Raw genomic sequence first — 15,731 nt, forward strand, 5'->3', positions numbered from 1 at the left:
CTCTATCTATCTATCTATCTATCTATCCATCTCTTTATCAATCTGTCACTCACTCTCTCTCTCTCTCTCTCTCTCTCTCTCTCTCTCTCTCTCTCACACACACACACACACACACACACACACATGTATATATAGTTGTTTTGCTCATTGGAATTCTAAAATTTTTGGTTGATTGAGATTTGACTATTTTCTTTTTCTTTTTTTTAATCAAAAACAAAAACATAATAAAAATAAGTGAAGAATTTCTGAACTCCTTTTATTGATCTATTCGGTACATACCATACACATATATATACACAAATGACTGAATAAGAAAATATCTATCTAGCTTGATTCTCTCCTAAAAATTAGGAAACTGAATCTTAAGGAAATATCCTAAATAATCTCTCTTTTTTTATTCATAAAATACTTTACTAAATTAAAACCCTAACTTTGAATGCCGAATTTCAATACTCCCTCTCAAGCTGGAGAATATATATCATATAATCCTAGCTTGCAAGTTAAGTCTTCGAAGTTAGGCCTAGGTAAAGCTTTGGTGAAGATGTCTGCGGTTTGGTGCTTGGTAGGAACGTAGTTCAATTTAACCGTCTCACTAGTCACCTTCTTTGTGATGTAGTGTCTGTCAATCTCAACGTGCTTGGTCTTGTCATGATGCACGGGATTCTTTGCTATGCTTATAGCTGCCTGATTATCACATATCATCAGAATCGGAGATGAACTCGTTTGTCCCAGTTCACTAAGAACCCTTTTTATCCAAATCCCTTCACAGATTTCCTGTGCTAGAGCTCTGTACTCATCTTCTGCACTACTTCTGGCTACAACTGATTGCTTCTTACTCATCCAGGTAACAAGATTTCCCCAGACAAAAGAACAGTATCCAGAAGTGGACTGCCTATCAATGATGTTTCCTACCCAATCCGCATTTGAGTATACTTCAGTGTCACGATTCTCTGTCTTTCTGAAGAATAAACCTTTTCCTGGTGTCATTTTTAAATATCTAAGAATCCTGTAGACTGCTTCCATGTGTTCCTCAGTGGGGCTGTGCATGAATTGACTTACAACACTCACTGCAAAGCCAATATCTGGCCGAGTGTGTGAGAGATAAATCAAGTGCCCGACGAGTTGCTGATATCTCCCCTTGTCTACCGATGTACTCTCTTTCTCGATACTAAGTTTCTTCTGACTATCCATAGGAGTATCAATTGGTTTGCATCCAAGCATACCGGTCTCCTTAAGAAGGTCGAGTATGTATTTTCTTTGAGAGACTACAATTCCCTTCCTTGATCTAGCCACTTCCATACCGAGGAAATATTTCAAATTTCCAAGGTCTTTAACTTCAAACTCTTCTGACAAATACTTCTTCAAATTTTGTAATTCCTCCATATCATTCCCAGATAGAATAATATCTTTGACATAGACTATCAATATGGTCATTTTCTCGGCATGAGACTTCTTGACAAATAGAGTATGATTAGTCTGACCTTGTTTGTAGCCCAACTTCAAGACTGCCTTTGTGAATCTATCAAACCAGGCTCGGGGAGATTGTTTAAGGTCGTACAAGGATTTTTGGAGTTTGCAAACCTGATTCTTTGCCATACTTTCTTCGAAACCAGGTGGTATTTCCATGTAGACTTCCTTTTCTAGGTCACTATTTAGAAACACATTTTTTATGTCCAGTTGTTGCAAGCACCAATCTTGATTAACAGCCAATGAGAGAAGAATCCTGATAGTGTTCAATTTTACAACATGAGTAAAAGTCTCCTGATAGTCTATCCCATAGGATTGTGTAAACCCTCTAGCTATCAAACGAGCCTTGAATCTCTCGACTGATCCATCTGCTTTGTATTTTATGGTGAAAATCCACTTGCACCCCACGGGCCTCTTCTCAACCGACAAATCTGTGATAGTCCATGTCCCATTCTTCTCAAGTGCATCAATCTCATCTTGTACTGCCTTTTTCCATTCTGAAATTTTGAATGCCTCTTGTATTGTGTTGGAACTGAGTATCATCAAGAGAAGTAGCAAATGCTCTATAAAGATGGTGATAGCCCTTCATACGTAACATAATTCCCAATTGGATGATCTGTACATCTCCTAACACCCTTCCTCAATGCAATCGGCAAAGTAGAATCATCAATGCTGGGAATTGACACCTCTCCAGCCCTATCCTCACCTATGTTCTCTTCAGGTAGACTTGAAATGGAGTCAATATATTGGCCACATGTTAGCTGTGATTCGTGCTCTAATTCCTGTTTTTTCCTCCTCCTGATGTATACTTGTAAGTTCTCATTAGCAAGTTGTGGGGCTATAGGTTGAATAGGCGTGGGAGACTGGATGGTCACGGGAGAAGGAAAATTTGTGGGCTGGGCTGGCTGGACTGATGACGGCATGAGTGTGGACAACTCAGTGGGCGCGGATTGGGAAGGATTTGGTGACTCTGAGTGAGAAAAAGGTACAGCCTCAAGAAGAGACTCCCAAACTTGATGTTCATTCATGCTCTCCCCCTGAACATGAGATTTGGGATAGAAGAAGACATGTTCAAAGAAATAGACGTCCATGGTGGTGTAAAATCTTTTGTTAGTTGGAGAATAGCATTTGTACCCTTTTTGGGTTGGAGAATACCCTAGGAAAATGCACTTATTGGCTCGAGGAGCAAATTTGCTACGATTTTGAGGATACACATGAACGAATGCCGTGCAACCAAATACTTTGAGTGGTAAATCAGAAGAGGCTGCACGGGTGTGAGGGAATTTTTTTTAAGAGAAGTTGACGTGGGGATTGAAAGGTAAGCACTCTGGATGGCATACGGTTAATCAAATAGGTAGCTGTGAGAATGACTTCCCCCCCAGAAATAGTTTGGAACATTAGAGGAAAACATAAGGCACCGGGCAACCTCCAAGAGATGTCTATTCTTGTGTTCAGCCACCCCATTTTGTTGTGGGGTGTCAACGCAAAGAACTTATGTGGATAATGCCGTGATTTTGAAGATAGGTACTGAGGCTACTAGTAAAGTATTCCTTTGCATTATCTGACTTGAGGACCTGAATTTTAGGAATTGAATTGATTTTGAACCATAAGATTGAAGGTTTGAAAATGCGCCCGACCTCTGACTTTTCTTTCATAAGGAAAACCCATGTTACCCGTGTATGATCATCAACGAATGTCACAAACCATCGAGCTGCCAGAAATATTTTTTATCCGTGAGGGACCCACACATCACTAATGTACTAAAGAGAAAACCAGTCGAAGGTTTGCATGGGATTTGAGGATATACTGTTCGAGTATGCTTTGCAAACTGACAAATTTCACAGTGATAAGATGCTGGATTTTTATTGATAAATAATTTGGGAAACAATTTTGCAAGGTAAACAAAGCTAGGATGACCAAGGTGATAGTGTAACATTATAATCTCACTATCTTTATTGACCTTAGAATTTGACACAGAATTGAAAGACTCTAACAGATTTTGAGACTGTACGCAACTTGCTTGAGAGACTTGGTTTGAGAATCGGCCACATGGGAGGAGGTAGAGCCCGGAACACAGTTCAGCACTGCCAATCATCTTCCCTGATTTCAAGTCCTGAAAAACACACGAGTTTGGATAAAATTTAGTAACACATTGGAGATCACGGGCCAATTTGCTAATGGGCAAAAGATTACAATCCAAGTTTGGAACATGGAGGACAGAGTCAAGATACAATTCTTTAGTAAGTTTTATGGAACCTGTCCCGACAATTTTTGACTTTGAACCATCAGCAATATGGACGAATGAATGACCATTACTTGGCTTGTAATTTTGAAGAATGACAGCATCTCCTGTCATGTGATCAGAAACACCTATGTCCACTATCCACGACTTCATTCCTCCTCGATTAGCAGTGAAGGCTGTCCCGGTAGTACTGCCACTGCCAACTTGGCTTAATAGTTTCTGTAACATCTCCATCTGCTCTTTGTTGAATGGACTCGGCTCAGGAACAGATGTGCTCTCAGAGTTGGTAGCCACGTGTGCTCTGCCATCTCTGTCAAACCGTGGCTTTCGTTTCCAATTAGCCGATTTGCCATGAAGCTTCCAGCAAGTCTCCTTATAATGGCCTAGTTTCTTACAGTAATCACACCAAGGCCTATCCCGTTTCTAACGATCTCCACCACTACTATTAAATGATCGAGTAGCAAGGGCAGAGGCATCCAATGTTGGGGCAGGTTGCACTTTGGATCCCATCATCACTTTCTTTCTACTTTCTTCACGCCTAACCTTTGAAAAAGCCTCCCTGAGACTTGGCAGGGGTTTAATGCCCATGATTCGACCTCTAACATCATCCAATTCCCTGTTTAGTCCTAGGAAAAACTTGAACAGTCTCTTTTGTTCCACAATCTGCTTGTATGTTGCTGCATCATCCGAACATTTCCATGAGTGAGTCTCAAATAAGTCAAGTTGCTGCCAATACCTTGTGAGTGTGTTGTAATACTAAGTAACTGACTGCACTCCTTGGCGGAAGTCATGTAGGGTTGATTCAACCTGAAAAAGTTCTGAAGTATTTTCAGAACTTGAGTAAGTTTCTTTGAATGCATCCTATATGTCCTTTGCAGTCCCAAACAACAAGAAATTTTCACCTATGTCATTGTTCATGGAATTGATAAGCCATGACATGATCATGCTGTTTTCAATCTTCCACTTCCTGAAACCCGGTTCTGTAGTTTCTGGCATGGCTGCTTTTCCAGTGAGGTACTCATCCTTTCCTTTACCGTAAATGAACAGTAACACAGATTGTGACCACTGTAAATAGTTATGGCCATTTAATTTGTGTCTTGTGATGAGAATAGGAGAGGAATCACTGCCACCAAGGTTTGGAATTTCAGAATTGCCCCCTGATTCTGGTGCCGTGACGCTGGATACTTGTGATGATGCCATTCCGTATTTTGTCATGGAGATGAGGAAGACAACCGAATATGGTTGCTGGAAATAGGGAAGAGGAGAAAACCAGAGATACCGGCCTGAGAACAGGGATTGATGGCCGGAATGAGAGATGGCCAGAGAAAGAGATGGTCGGATTGAGAGATGGCCAGAGAGACTTGGCCGGAATGAGTGATGGCTAGAGAGAGAGATGGTCGGATTGAGAGATGGCCAGAGAGGTTTTGCTGGAATGAATGATGGCCTGAATAAGAGGTGGCCAGAAGGAATTAGGGTTTCAGAAAACTGGCTCTGATACCATGAAGAATTTTTGAACTCCTTTTATTGATCTATTCGGTACACACCATACACATATATATACACAAATGACTGAATAAAAAAATATCTATCTAGCTTGATTCTCTCCTAAAAATTAGGAAACTGAATCCTAAGGAAATATCCTAAATGATCTCTCCTTTTTTATTCCTAAAATACTTTCCTAAATTAAAACCCTAACTTTGAATGCCAAATTTCAACAATAAGAGATTTTTTTTTATTGGAAACAATAAGAGATCACCAGAGAAGGATGAGAAATCCTTTCCTAAGTTACACAACCTTATCAAAAACAAAAAAAAAGAAGTATGGTCCAAAATACATCAAAACAACCCTTACGATCTGTGTATTGAAATCCAATCAACTTCAATAATGTTAAGAGGAATGCCCTTCAAAGTTCTAGTGGTAGAAGCCCAAAAAGATGAATAGAAATAGATTAGATCCCATATCATCTATGAATTCCTTCACTTGTCCTCAAAGATATGTGCATTTCTTTCTTGCCATACTATCCAAATCAAAGTAAGACAAGTGATTTGCCATAGAAAAACTTCGCCTCTGTTAGTACTCCCCAAACCATCAAAAGAAATGGTTAACATGTCTTCAGGGTTCTAGGAGGAACCTAATCCAATCTGAATAGTCTGAATAGCGTTTTCCATAACCCCATAGTCGTTAGATAGTGTAAAAAAAGGTGATCTATCCATTTGCTACATTCCATCTGCCTTTGTGCTTCCATTGCTTTACAACTTGTTATCATCTGCTTTTGTGCTTCCATTTCTTTATGCTGTTATTGTTGTCTATTTTGCTGGTTGGACTTGTTTAATTTTTGGTTGGTTGAGATCGAATTCTAACCTACACATCAACAACCTAGTGAATACATTCCACCCATCTTTGTGCTTCCATTGCTCTATAATTTGTTATTGTTGTATATCTACAGTTATGTTGGAACAAAGAGGCATGTAAAGATGCCTGAAGAAGGCTCAGATTTCTCTTTTTGTTGTAGACGCATAATTTTTTCCTTCTAGCATAAAAACCAAAAGGTTGCAGCATAGAAGGCAAATAGACCAAAATGTCTTTTCTAATGCTGTTTTAGGCCATCTTAGAAACAAAGTGATAATATCCATCAAAATTTTATCACATGCACATACAAAAGAGAAAAAAATGTTAGTGATCATTGTTGGGCCAAATGAGCCTCAAGTCTGCCTCCTGATTTCCTTGTCTACCAATCCACCCATCCCACATAATGAGGAAGAAGAATATTTCATCTTATTTCTTTAATGAATCAGTACAAGATATTTATACAAGACTTCTCTACACTAACAAGGAAAGAATTATGATTCTCTAACTGTACCACTCCTAAAATTAAGGGATTGGATTGCTTAGATTTACAGTAAAGGAAAAAAAAAAAAATCATTATGTTAGAATCTAGCCTAAATTAAATACAAAAAATGTACAGGTCATTTTGATTCTGTAGCTACAACTCATTTGACTTTCTAACACAGCTACAACTCATTCTGATTTTTTAATACTCCCCTTGGAGAATAGATATTTTCCATTCCCAGCTTGTTAGTGATTGCTTGAAATGAGTCATTAGCTAGTCCCTTAGTTAGGATGTCAAAAAGTTGCCCTCCTAGTGAAACATATAGAGTGCAAATCAACCCACTATCCAGTTTCTCTTTTATGAAATGTTTGTTGCTGAACTGGATTGTGAGCAATGTTGATGGTTGGCTTGTTATCACAATATAACTTTATTGTTCCTTCTCATCTTATTCCAAGATCATCAAGAATGATTTTTAACTAGAGTAGCTCACAAATTCCTTGTGCCATTGCTTTAAACTTTGTCTTTGCACTCAATCTAGTAACAACTGTTTGCTTCTTACTTTTCCTAGTAACTAGATTTCCACCTAAAAAGGTACAATAGTTGACCTTCGATCTATCATTGATCTTGCGTAATATACATCCGTATAAATTTCCAAGTTTAGTTAGTCATTCTTCTTAAACATAATTCCTTTTCCTAGTGTAGGCTTCAAATAGTGGATAACTCTATATACTACTTCTAGATGTGTTTCCTTGGGAGAGTGCATGAATTGACTCACTACACTTACAACATATGTTATATTTGGTCGTGTGTGTGTAACAAGTAGATTAATTTCCTAATTAAATGTTGATGCCATCCTCTGTTTACCACTGTTGATTCAGGTGAATCACCCACCCTATGATTCTGTTCGATTAGCATCTCACTTGGCTTGCATCCTAACATCCCTGCTTCTTTAAGGAGATTAAGAGTGTACTTCTGTTGTGACACAAAAATGCCATTTCTTGAATGAGCAACTTCAATTCCTAGAAAATACTTTTAACTTTTAGAAGTCTTTTATCTCGAACTCCTTGGCCAATTGTTGTTTAAGTTGTTTTATCTCCCCCAAATCATTACCTGTAACAATGATATCATTAACATAAACTATCAGAGTAGTGACTTTGCCAGAAGAAAAGTGTTTGATAAAGAGAGTGTAATCTCCTTGACTCTGCTGAAATTCCATCTCTATCATGGCTTTAGTGAACCTTCCAAACCAAGCTCTGGGAGATTGGTTAAGTCTATACAATGCCTTCTTGAATTTGCAGACTTGGTTAGTTGTAAACTTTTTATTAAACCCCGGTGGAGCATCCATATACATCTCTTCCTCTAAATCACCGAGTAAGAGTGCATTTTTGACATCAAATTGTCGCAACATCCAATCATGATTAGCTACCAATGATAATAAAATTCTAATAATATTTATCTTTGTATTGCTTCACTGTCTTTACATGCTATGAGCATGTGATCTAATACAATAGTAGATCAATGAAATAACCATCAGTAAGGCCCTTAAAGTAAACAGAACTGTCAAAATTGCTCCTCTGATAGTTATTCTTCAACATGAATGTGTCTAACTGTTCTTGAATTCAGCTGGTTGCTGAGAGAACAGAGGGAGTAACAGTACGGGATGAACTGAGGCATGATGAAGTGCAAAGTTGAAAAGTTTGAAGTGGAAAAAAAAGTCTTTTCAGGTAAAGTTTGAAGGATCGAATGGTGGAACTTGGGTATCAGTAACAGAAAGGAGCCGTGGTTTTGTTGTATCAGTAGGATTTGGAAAGGAGGAGTTAGATTGGTTAACGGAGCATTTGAAGAAAGTTGTGGAGTTGGAGGATACCAGGGGATTTACACGAAAGTTCAGGGGCGAGAATAAGATTCACTTGATGGAGATTTGCTTCAACAATAGAGGACGATTCATGAAAATCATCGAGATTGCTACAAGAAGGAAACCTCTACTTCTTGTCATTCCGAGGGTGTTAAAGGTAATGGATGGGAAGTCCTTAGGAGGGCGATTCTTTCAGTCCAAGATTCTGATCAAGTCGGAGAAGAGTTGAAGAAGACGTTTGGCAATACTCAGATGAGTAAAAGCATATATAGAGGTGGTCGGTCATACGCAGAGGTGGTTGCAAAGGATGGACTTAGGAGTGGAGTTCCATTATCAGCTGGAAAATGGGCCAGAGCCGTAATATGTGAATGCAAAGAAAAAGTCCAAGACTGGACTCATGAAGGCAAGGCCGTTGCGAGGATGATGGGTGTGAAAGGTATGGTGTCTATAAATCCCATTTCCGCCTTCAAGGGGTGTTTCTTTGTGAGTTCAGCAGGAAGAGCAAAATAGTTCCAAGAGCATGAGAGACTTTTAGTGAAAGGAAGGCCTGTTCTCCTAAGAAGATGGTTGCCAAGAGAAAATATGATTATTCCTGGAAAATTCAGAAGGGGTTGGTTAGAGTTGAAAGACCTTCCTTTTCACTTGTGGGAGGAAGACCAGCTGAAATTCATCTTGAAGAAGTGGGGGAGGGTGACGGAGGTAGCAAGGGAAGCCGTGAAGCTATTGGACTTGACAAAGGTGAAGCTGTGGCTGGAGATGCATCCTAATGTCGTGCTTCCAGCGTTGCTTGAGGTGGAAGACGGGGCCTGGAAATATACAATAGCAGTTTCAGTCATCGGAGAAGAGGGTGAAGACGACACTGTCACGTCCGAGACAACCCACTGTAGGTACGAGTGGTTGAAAGAGGGGGGTTGTGTCTCTCAGACGACAAAATTTGCAGAGGGGCTACGAGGTAGTATCAGGGGCAATGAGTGCTACAGTAGGGAGCTTCTTCCCGGGCACGTTATCGGTGCTCAATTACAAGTATAGCGGCCAAAAGGGCGAAAGGATGGGAAGGGAGCAGATTGGGCCTAGTAGAAGAAAACATTCTTGGGCCCATAGAGCCTGAGACTTCTACTAAAGCCCATCCAGTAAGGACCCAAAGAGGGAGAAGGAGTCGTGGGCTTCACGCTGGCCTAGACGCCCCTCAAGCCCATGACGCAGCGGCATCCCCTTCTTCTCTCCAACGAGTGGGTTCCTCTGCAAAAGCGACCACGCAGCCTCGTTGAGGCGATAAGAGGGCCGGCGTCGAGGTTATACATGGAGAGGATGGTCGGGCCGATGAGTTACAGGCCTAGACTTTATCCAACCCTAGCCCACCTTTAGAGATAGAAGATGTTAGTTACGGGCGTCAGACTGTGGGCTGTAAGTCAAAAGGCTCGTCGGGGTTGGGCCAATTTCTAGGAAGACCAAAGTCCTCTGGCATGAAAGGTAGCTCTCGAGAGGAAGAAAGCGCAGCGAGAAAGGGGAAAACTCCAATGGTTCAGATGGAAGACTTCACGCAAGGGGAAAAAACGATGGATTCAAGGAAGATGTGGTCCAACCTCTTCCTTCCAAGCGTGGCTCGCTGTCATGGACAACGGAGTAGTAGCGAGCCTCTTTCCCTACGGAGCGCATCGCCACTTAGCGAAGTCTGCAATCTGGAAGTGGATGGCGGGATGGGATCTCAACAGATACAAGGTATCAGAGAGAGTCCCATCTTCCGTTGTCTTCTGCCAAGGAAATGCAAGAGCTGGTCGAAGGAAGAGACCTCGATGTCAAAAGGAGAGATGGACTCGCGAAAATCCCAACTTGAAGATGACAAAGGAGGATTTAGGGGCCGAGCGGGGTACGATCCTTGTGGTTTTTCAGTCACGGAGTCACCTTCTACTCCAAGAACCAGAGGTAAAGAAATCATTTTGGAAGGAAATTGTGAAATTCCGGGGATGGAAAACTTGGAGGAAAGTCAGCCTTTTTCTTCTCAGCCACCCAAGCCTTATTCCTCTCCTTTCTGTAATCTGGAAAAGCATCTGCCGAGTCCCTCCGGTCCTCATCTCCCAAATTCAGAATTTCTTTCCCAGTCTCCTTCGGTAAATCAAGGTAAATTTAAATTTTTTCCTGAAATAGGCGATGTTGGCCCCTTAAATTGTGTTGGCATCCCTGTCCATGTTGAGGAGGAGAATCAAAGAGCTGTTTCTAACCAGGTGTCCGAGAGATCTACCCCTGGGAAGTCTTCTAACCTGATGTCAGGTAGTTCGGGGGTTAATGCGGCATCCTCACCGGAAGACTCTCTTATCGATGGCCTGTCCTCTAGGAAAATGGCTAAAGTGCGAGAGGTTCTATGCTCTCTGGACATTAAGGTGTACTCTAGGAGGAAGATTAGAGGCCCATAGGCGATTGAATCCAGGTGGATTTGGTTTGGAGGGTTAGGGCCTGAGTGTTTTTCCATGAAAATTATCAGTTGGAATGTTAGGGGTTTGGGTTCAAGTAATAAGCGAAGGGTGATTAAAGATTTCCTTAGGTTAGAGAATCCGGATGTTGTGATGATTCAAGAAACAAAAAAGGAGAAGTGTGACAGAAGGCTAGTGGGCAGTGTCTGGACGGTCAGAAATAAGGATTGGGTTATTCTTCCGGCGTGTGGGGCTTTAGGAGGGATTTTGTTCATTTGGGACTCAAAAAAGTTGTGCAAGGAGGAGGTGGTATTAGGCTCTTTCTCGATATCGGTCAAGTTCGCCTTGGAGGGCTGTGGACCTCTTTGGATTTCTGCAGTTTATGGTCCAAATAGTCCCTCACTTAGGAAGGATTTTTGGGTGGAACTTTATGACATTTATGGTCTAACTTTTCCGTTGTGGTGTGTGGGCGGTGATTTTAATGTCATAAGGAGAAGTTAAGAAAAATTGGGGGGCTCTAGGCTAACTTCAAGCATGAGGGACTTTGATAGTTTTATTAGAGAATGTGAATTGCTTGATCCACCTCTTCGGAACGCATCATTCACTTGGTCAAATATGCAAGAGTCTCCCGTGTGTAAGAGATTAGACCGTTTTCTTTACTCAAATGAGTGGGGACAGCTCTTTCCCCAAGGCATTCAAGAAACCCTTATCAGAAGGACCTCGGATCATTGGCCAATTGCTTTGGATACCAACCCGTTCATGTGGGGCCTAACACCTTTTAGATTTGATAACATGTGGCTGCAACATCCTAGTTTCAAGGAGAACTTTAGAAATTGGTGGAGGGGTTTTCAAGGAAACGGATGGGAAGGCCACAAGTTCATGAGGAGATTACAATTTGTTAAAGCCAAATTGAAGGAATGGAATAAGCTTTCTTTTGGAGAGCTTAATGAAAAGAAAAAAAGTATTCTCAAGGATTTAGCTAACTTTGACGCCATTGAGCAGGATGGGGGTCTCACATCTGAATTGTTAGATCAAAGAGCCTTAAGAAAAGGGGAGCTAGAGGAATTAATTTTGAGGGAGGAAATCCATTGGAGACAAAAAGTTAGGGTGAAATGGGTTAAGGAAGGGGATTGCAACTCTAAGTTTTTCCATAAAGTGGCTAATGGCAGGCGAAATAGGAAATATATCAAGGCATTGGAAAATGAAAGGGGCTTAGTGTTGAATAATGCCGAGAGAATCACAGAGGAGATCTTACTTTACTTTGAAAAACTCTACGCGAGTCCTATAGAAGAGTCTTGGAGTATTGAAGGATTAGATTGGTCCCCTATTTCGGAAGAGAGTGCGATAAGTTTGGATGCCCCTTTCACTGAAGAAGAGATTTCTAAGGCCATTTTTCAGATGGATAGGGACAAGGCTCCAGGGCCTGATGGCTTTACTATTGCAATATTCCAAGACTGTTGGGATGTGATTAAGGAGGATATAGTGAGAGTGTTCGCAGAATTTCATAGGAGCGGAGTTATCAATCAAAGCACTAATGCCTCTTTCATTGTTCTTCTGCCCAAAAAGAGTACGACAAAGAAAATCTTAGATTTTAGACCCATTAGTTTGATCACTAGTCTCTATAAGATAATAGCCAAAGTACTCTCAGGGCGTCTAAGAGAGGTTTTACATGAAACCGTCCACTCTACTCAAGGCGCTTTTGTTCAAGGGAGACAAATAATGGATGCGGTTCTCATAGCAAATGAGATAGTGGATGAGAGAAGACGATCAGGGGAGGAAGGTGTCGTCTTCAAAATTGACTTTGAAAAGGCTTACGATCACATAAGGTGGGATTTTTTAGATCAAGTGTTGGAGAAGAAGGGGTTCAGTCCTAAATGGAGGAAATGGATGAGTGGATGTTTGTCCTCGGTATCTTATGCAGTATTGGTGAATGGTAGCGCTAAAGGTTGGGTTAAGGCATCGAGAGGATTAAGACAAGATTGGCTAAGACGCTTGAATGCAAGGCTTCTGGCTGGCCTATACTCTATCTGGGTCTTCCTTTGGGTGGGAACCCCAGGGCAGGTGGATTTTGGGATCCTGTGATTGAGAGAATTTCAAGAACATTGGATGGATGGCAAAAGGCATACCTATCCTTCGGAGGGAGGATAACTCTCATCCAATCTTGCCTTACCCATATGCCTTGTTACTTTCTTTCTTTAATTAAGTTACCCGCTTCAGTCGCTGCAAAAATCGAGAGGTTGCAAAAGGATTTTTTATGGTCAGGGATTGGGGAAGGCAAAAGAGATCATTTAGTTAGGTGGGATGTCGTGTGTAAACCGAAGGAAATAGGGGGTTTGGGTTTTGGGAATGTTTCTCTGAGGAATCTCGCTCTTTTAGGGAAATGGCTATGGAGGTACCCTAGAGAGGGTTCAGCTCTATGGCATCAGGTCATACTAAGCATTTATGGTTCACACTCCAATGGTTGGGATGCTAACACATTAGTCAGATGGTCACATCGCTGTCCTTGGAAGGCTATTACTCAAGTCTTTCAGGATTCCTCGTTTACTCGGTTTGTGGTAGGAAATGGGGAAAGAATTCGGTTCTGGGAAGATTTGTGGTGGGGGGACCAACCTTTGGGAACCCAATATCCAAGACTATTTAGAGTAGTCTTGGATAAAAACATACTTATTTCTTCAATTCTCGGTCCTACTCGTCCTTTCTCTTGGAATTTAAATTTCTGTCGTAACCTGTTAGATTCTGAGATAGAGGACTTAGAAGGCCTCATGTGATCTCTCGATGGATTGCATTTATCTCCTTCGGTTCTAGATGCCAGATTTTGGCCCTTATCTTCTTCAGGGCTTTTTTCAATTAAATCTTTCTTTCTAGCTTTATCCCAATTTTCTGGATCTCCTCAGGTTTTTCCTTATAAGTTCGTTTGGAATTCTCAAGTTCCTTTCAAAGTGCAGTCCTTCATCTGGTTAGTGGCACACAAGAAGGTGAATACTAATGACATGTTACAAGTGAGAAGACCCTACAAAGCCCTTAGTCCTAATATTTGTATTTGTGCATGAAGGCATGGGAAATCGGCTGATCATATTTTTCTTCATTGCTCCTTGACGATTGGTTGTGGCACAGTTATTTCAGTTAGCTAAGATGGATTGGGTCCCCCGAGGAGCATCTTGACATGATGTACATCAAATTTAATGGATTTGTTCGTCTAAGAGGGGGATTGCCTTTGTGGCAAGCTGCAAGCATCGCTCTTATTCGGATTGTGTGGTGGGAAAGAAATGCGAGGATTTTTAGATAAAGCAAGGAATTCAGAGTATCTTTGGGACTCTATTGTTTCCTTGCTTCTCTTTGGGCTTATTGTTCCAAGGTTTTTAAGGGACTCCCCTTAATGTGATACAACTTGATTGGATAGCAGTGTGTACTCCATAAGGAGTGGTCCTTTTAGAGTGTTTGCTTGTTTTTCAGTGTATTCTTCTATAGTTTAGCTTTCTTTGGAGGGAGGATTCCTCATCCTCTTTGTACTTATTTTTATCTACCAATAAATCTTTGTGTCGTTTCCAATAAAAAAAAAATAATAATAATATTTATCTTTGTCACTAGTGCAAAAGTCTCCTAGTAATCTACTCCATAGGTTTGGGTATATCCGTTGGCAACCAATCTAGCCTTATATCTTTCTAAAGTCCCATAAGCTCTATACTTTATGGTAAAAACCCATTTACACCCCTTTGGTTTCTTTCCTTTAGGAAGTTCCACAATCTCCCATGTTTTGTTTTTCTCCAAAGCTCTCATCTCTTCACTCATGGCTTTTCTCCAATTCTCATCCCTAACTGCATCTTGGATTGTTTGTGGGATTTCAGTGGGATTTAGTTGTGTGGGGAAGGCTCGATTTGATGGTGACAATTTATTAAATAAAATAAAATTAGAGATGGGATGTTGGGTACACTTTCTAGTTCATTTTATAAGGGTAATAGGTAAGTGTAAATCTTCAACAATCAAAGATGGTGTAGACGATGACAATAAAGGTAAAATTGAAGTTTCATTACCTTTTACAGGATTAGAGTCTTGGACTTGCATAGGTTCAGGTATGAGTAGCTTCCTTCTTGAGTAAAATTGTAGTGGTGGGGTGATTGAAGGATCAATTTCCTCTCGAATTTCACCATCGGACTTTGACATGGGATGTAGAGGTGGGTCAGAATTGGTTGGTTGAGAGTTGGTGGTGTCGATAGTGCTTGTAGGAGAAGTAATAGATAGGTCAGGAATGTCAGTCCTCATTTCTCATCTTTCAATTGGCTAAGCTCGATTGTAAGGCGTCTGGATGGCCATTTTTATCTGGGTCTCCTTGGGGAACCCTAAGGCATGGCTTTTGGGATCAGTATTGAGAGAATCTCAAGTAGATTAGATGGTGGCAAAAGGCTACTTACCTTCGGGGGGGGATACTCTTATCCAATCTTGTCTTACCCAGTTGCCAAGTTACTTCCTTTCTATTCAAATTCCCGCTTCGTGGCTGCAAATCGAGAGGTTGCAAGGATTTTTATGGTCAGGGGTTGGGAAGCAAAAGGGTCATTTGAGGTGGGATGTGGTGGCAACCGAAGGCAATAGGGGGTTTGGGTTTGGGGAATATTTTTGGAGATCTCGCTCTTCTAGGAATGGTTATGGAGTACCCTAGAGAGGTTCAGCTCTTTGGCATCAGGTCATTTTAAGCATTTATGGTGCTCACTCTAATGGTTGGATGCTAACACTCTAGTCAGATGGTCAACCGCTGTCCTTGGAAGGCATTGCTCAAGTCTTTCAGGGGTTTTCTTTGATTACTCGGTTCGTGGTAGGAAACGGGAAAGAATTCGGTTCTGGGAAGATTTGTGGCGGGGGGACCAACCTTTGGGAACCCAATATCCAAGACTATTTAGAGTAGTTGTGGATAAAAACATTTCTATTTCTTCAGTT

The 15,731-nt window shown here is 41.1% G+C and overlaps 1 protein-coding gene across 5 annotated transcripts in view; it reads left to right on the plus strand.

Moving 5' to 3' along the window:
* Positions 1–15,731, plus strand: part of LOC117913451 (mediator of RNA polymerase II transcription subunit 23) — a 125,008-nt gene that overhangs the window by 78,284 nt on the left and 30,993 nt on the right. The gene's annotated exons all lie outside the window — the stretch shown is intronic.

This window comes from Vitis riparia, chromosome 1 (genome assembly GCF_004353265.1).
Source record: "Vitis riparia cultivar Riparia Gloire de Montpellier isolate 1030 chromosome 1, EGFV_Vit.rip_1.0, whole genome shotgun sequence".
Taxonomy (NCBI): Eukaryota; Viridiplantae; Streptophyta; class Magnoliopsida; order Vitales; family Vitaceae; genus Vitis; species Vitis riparia.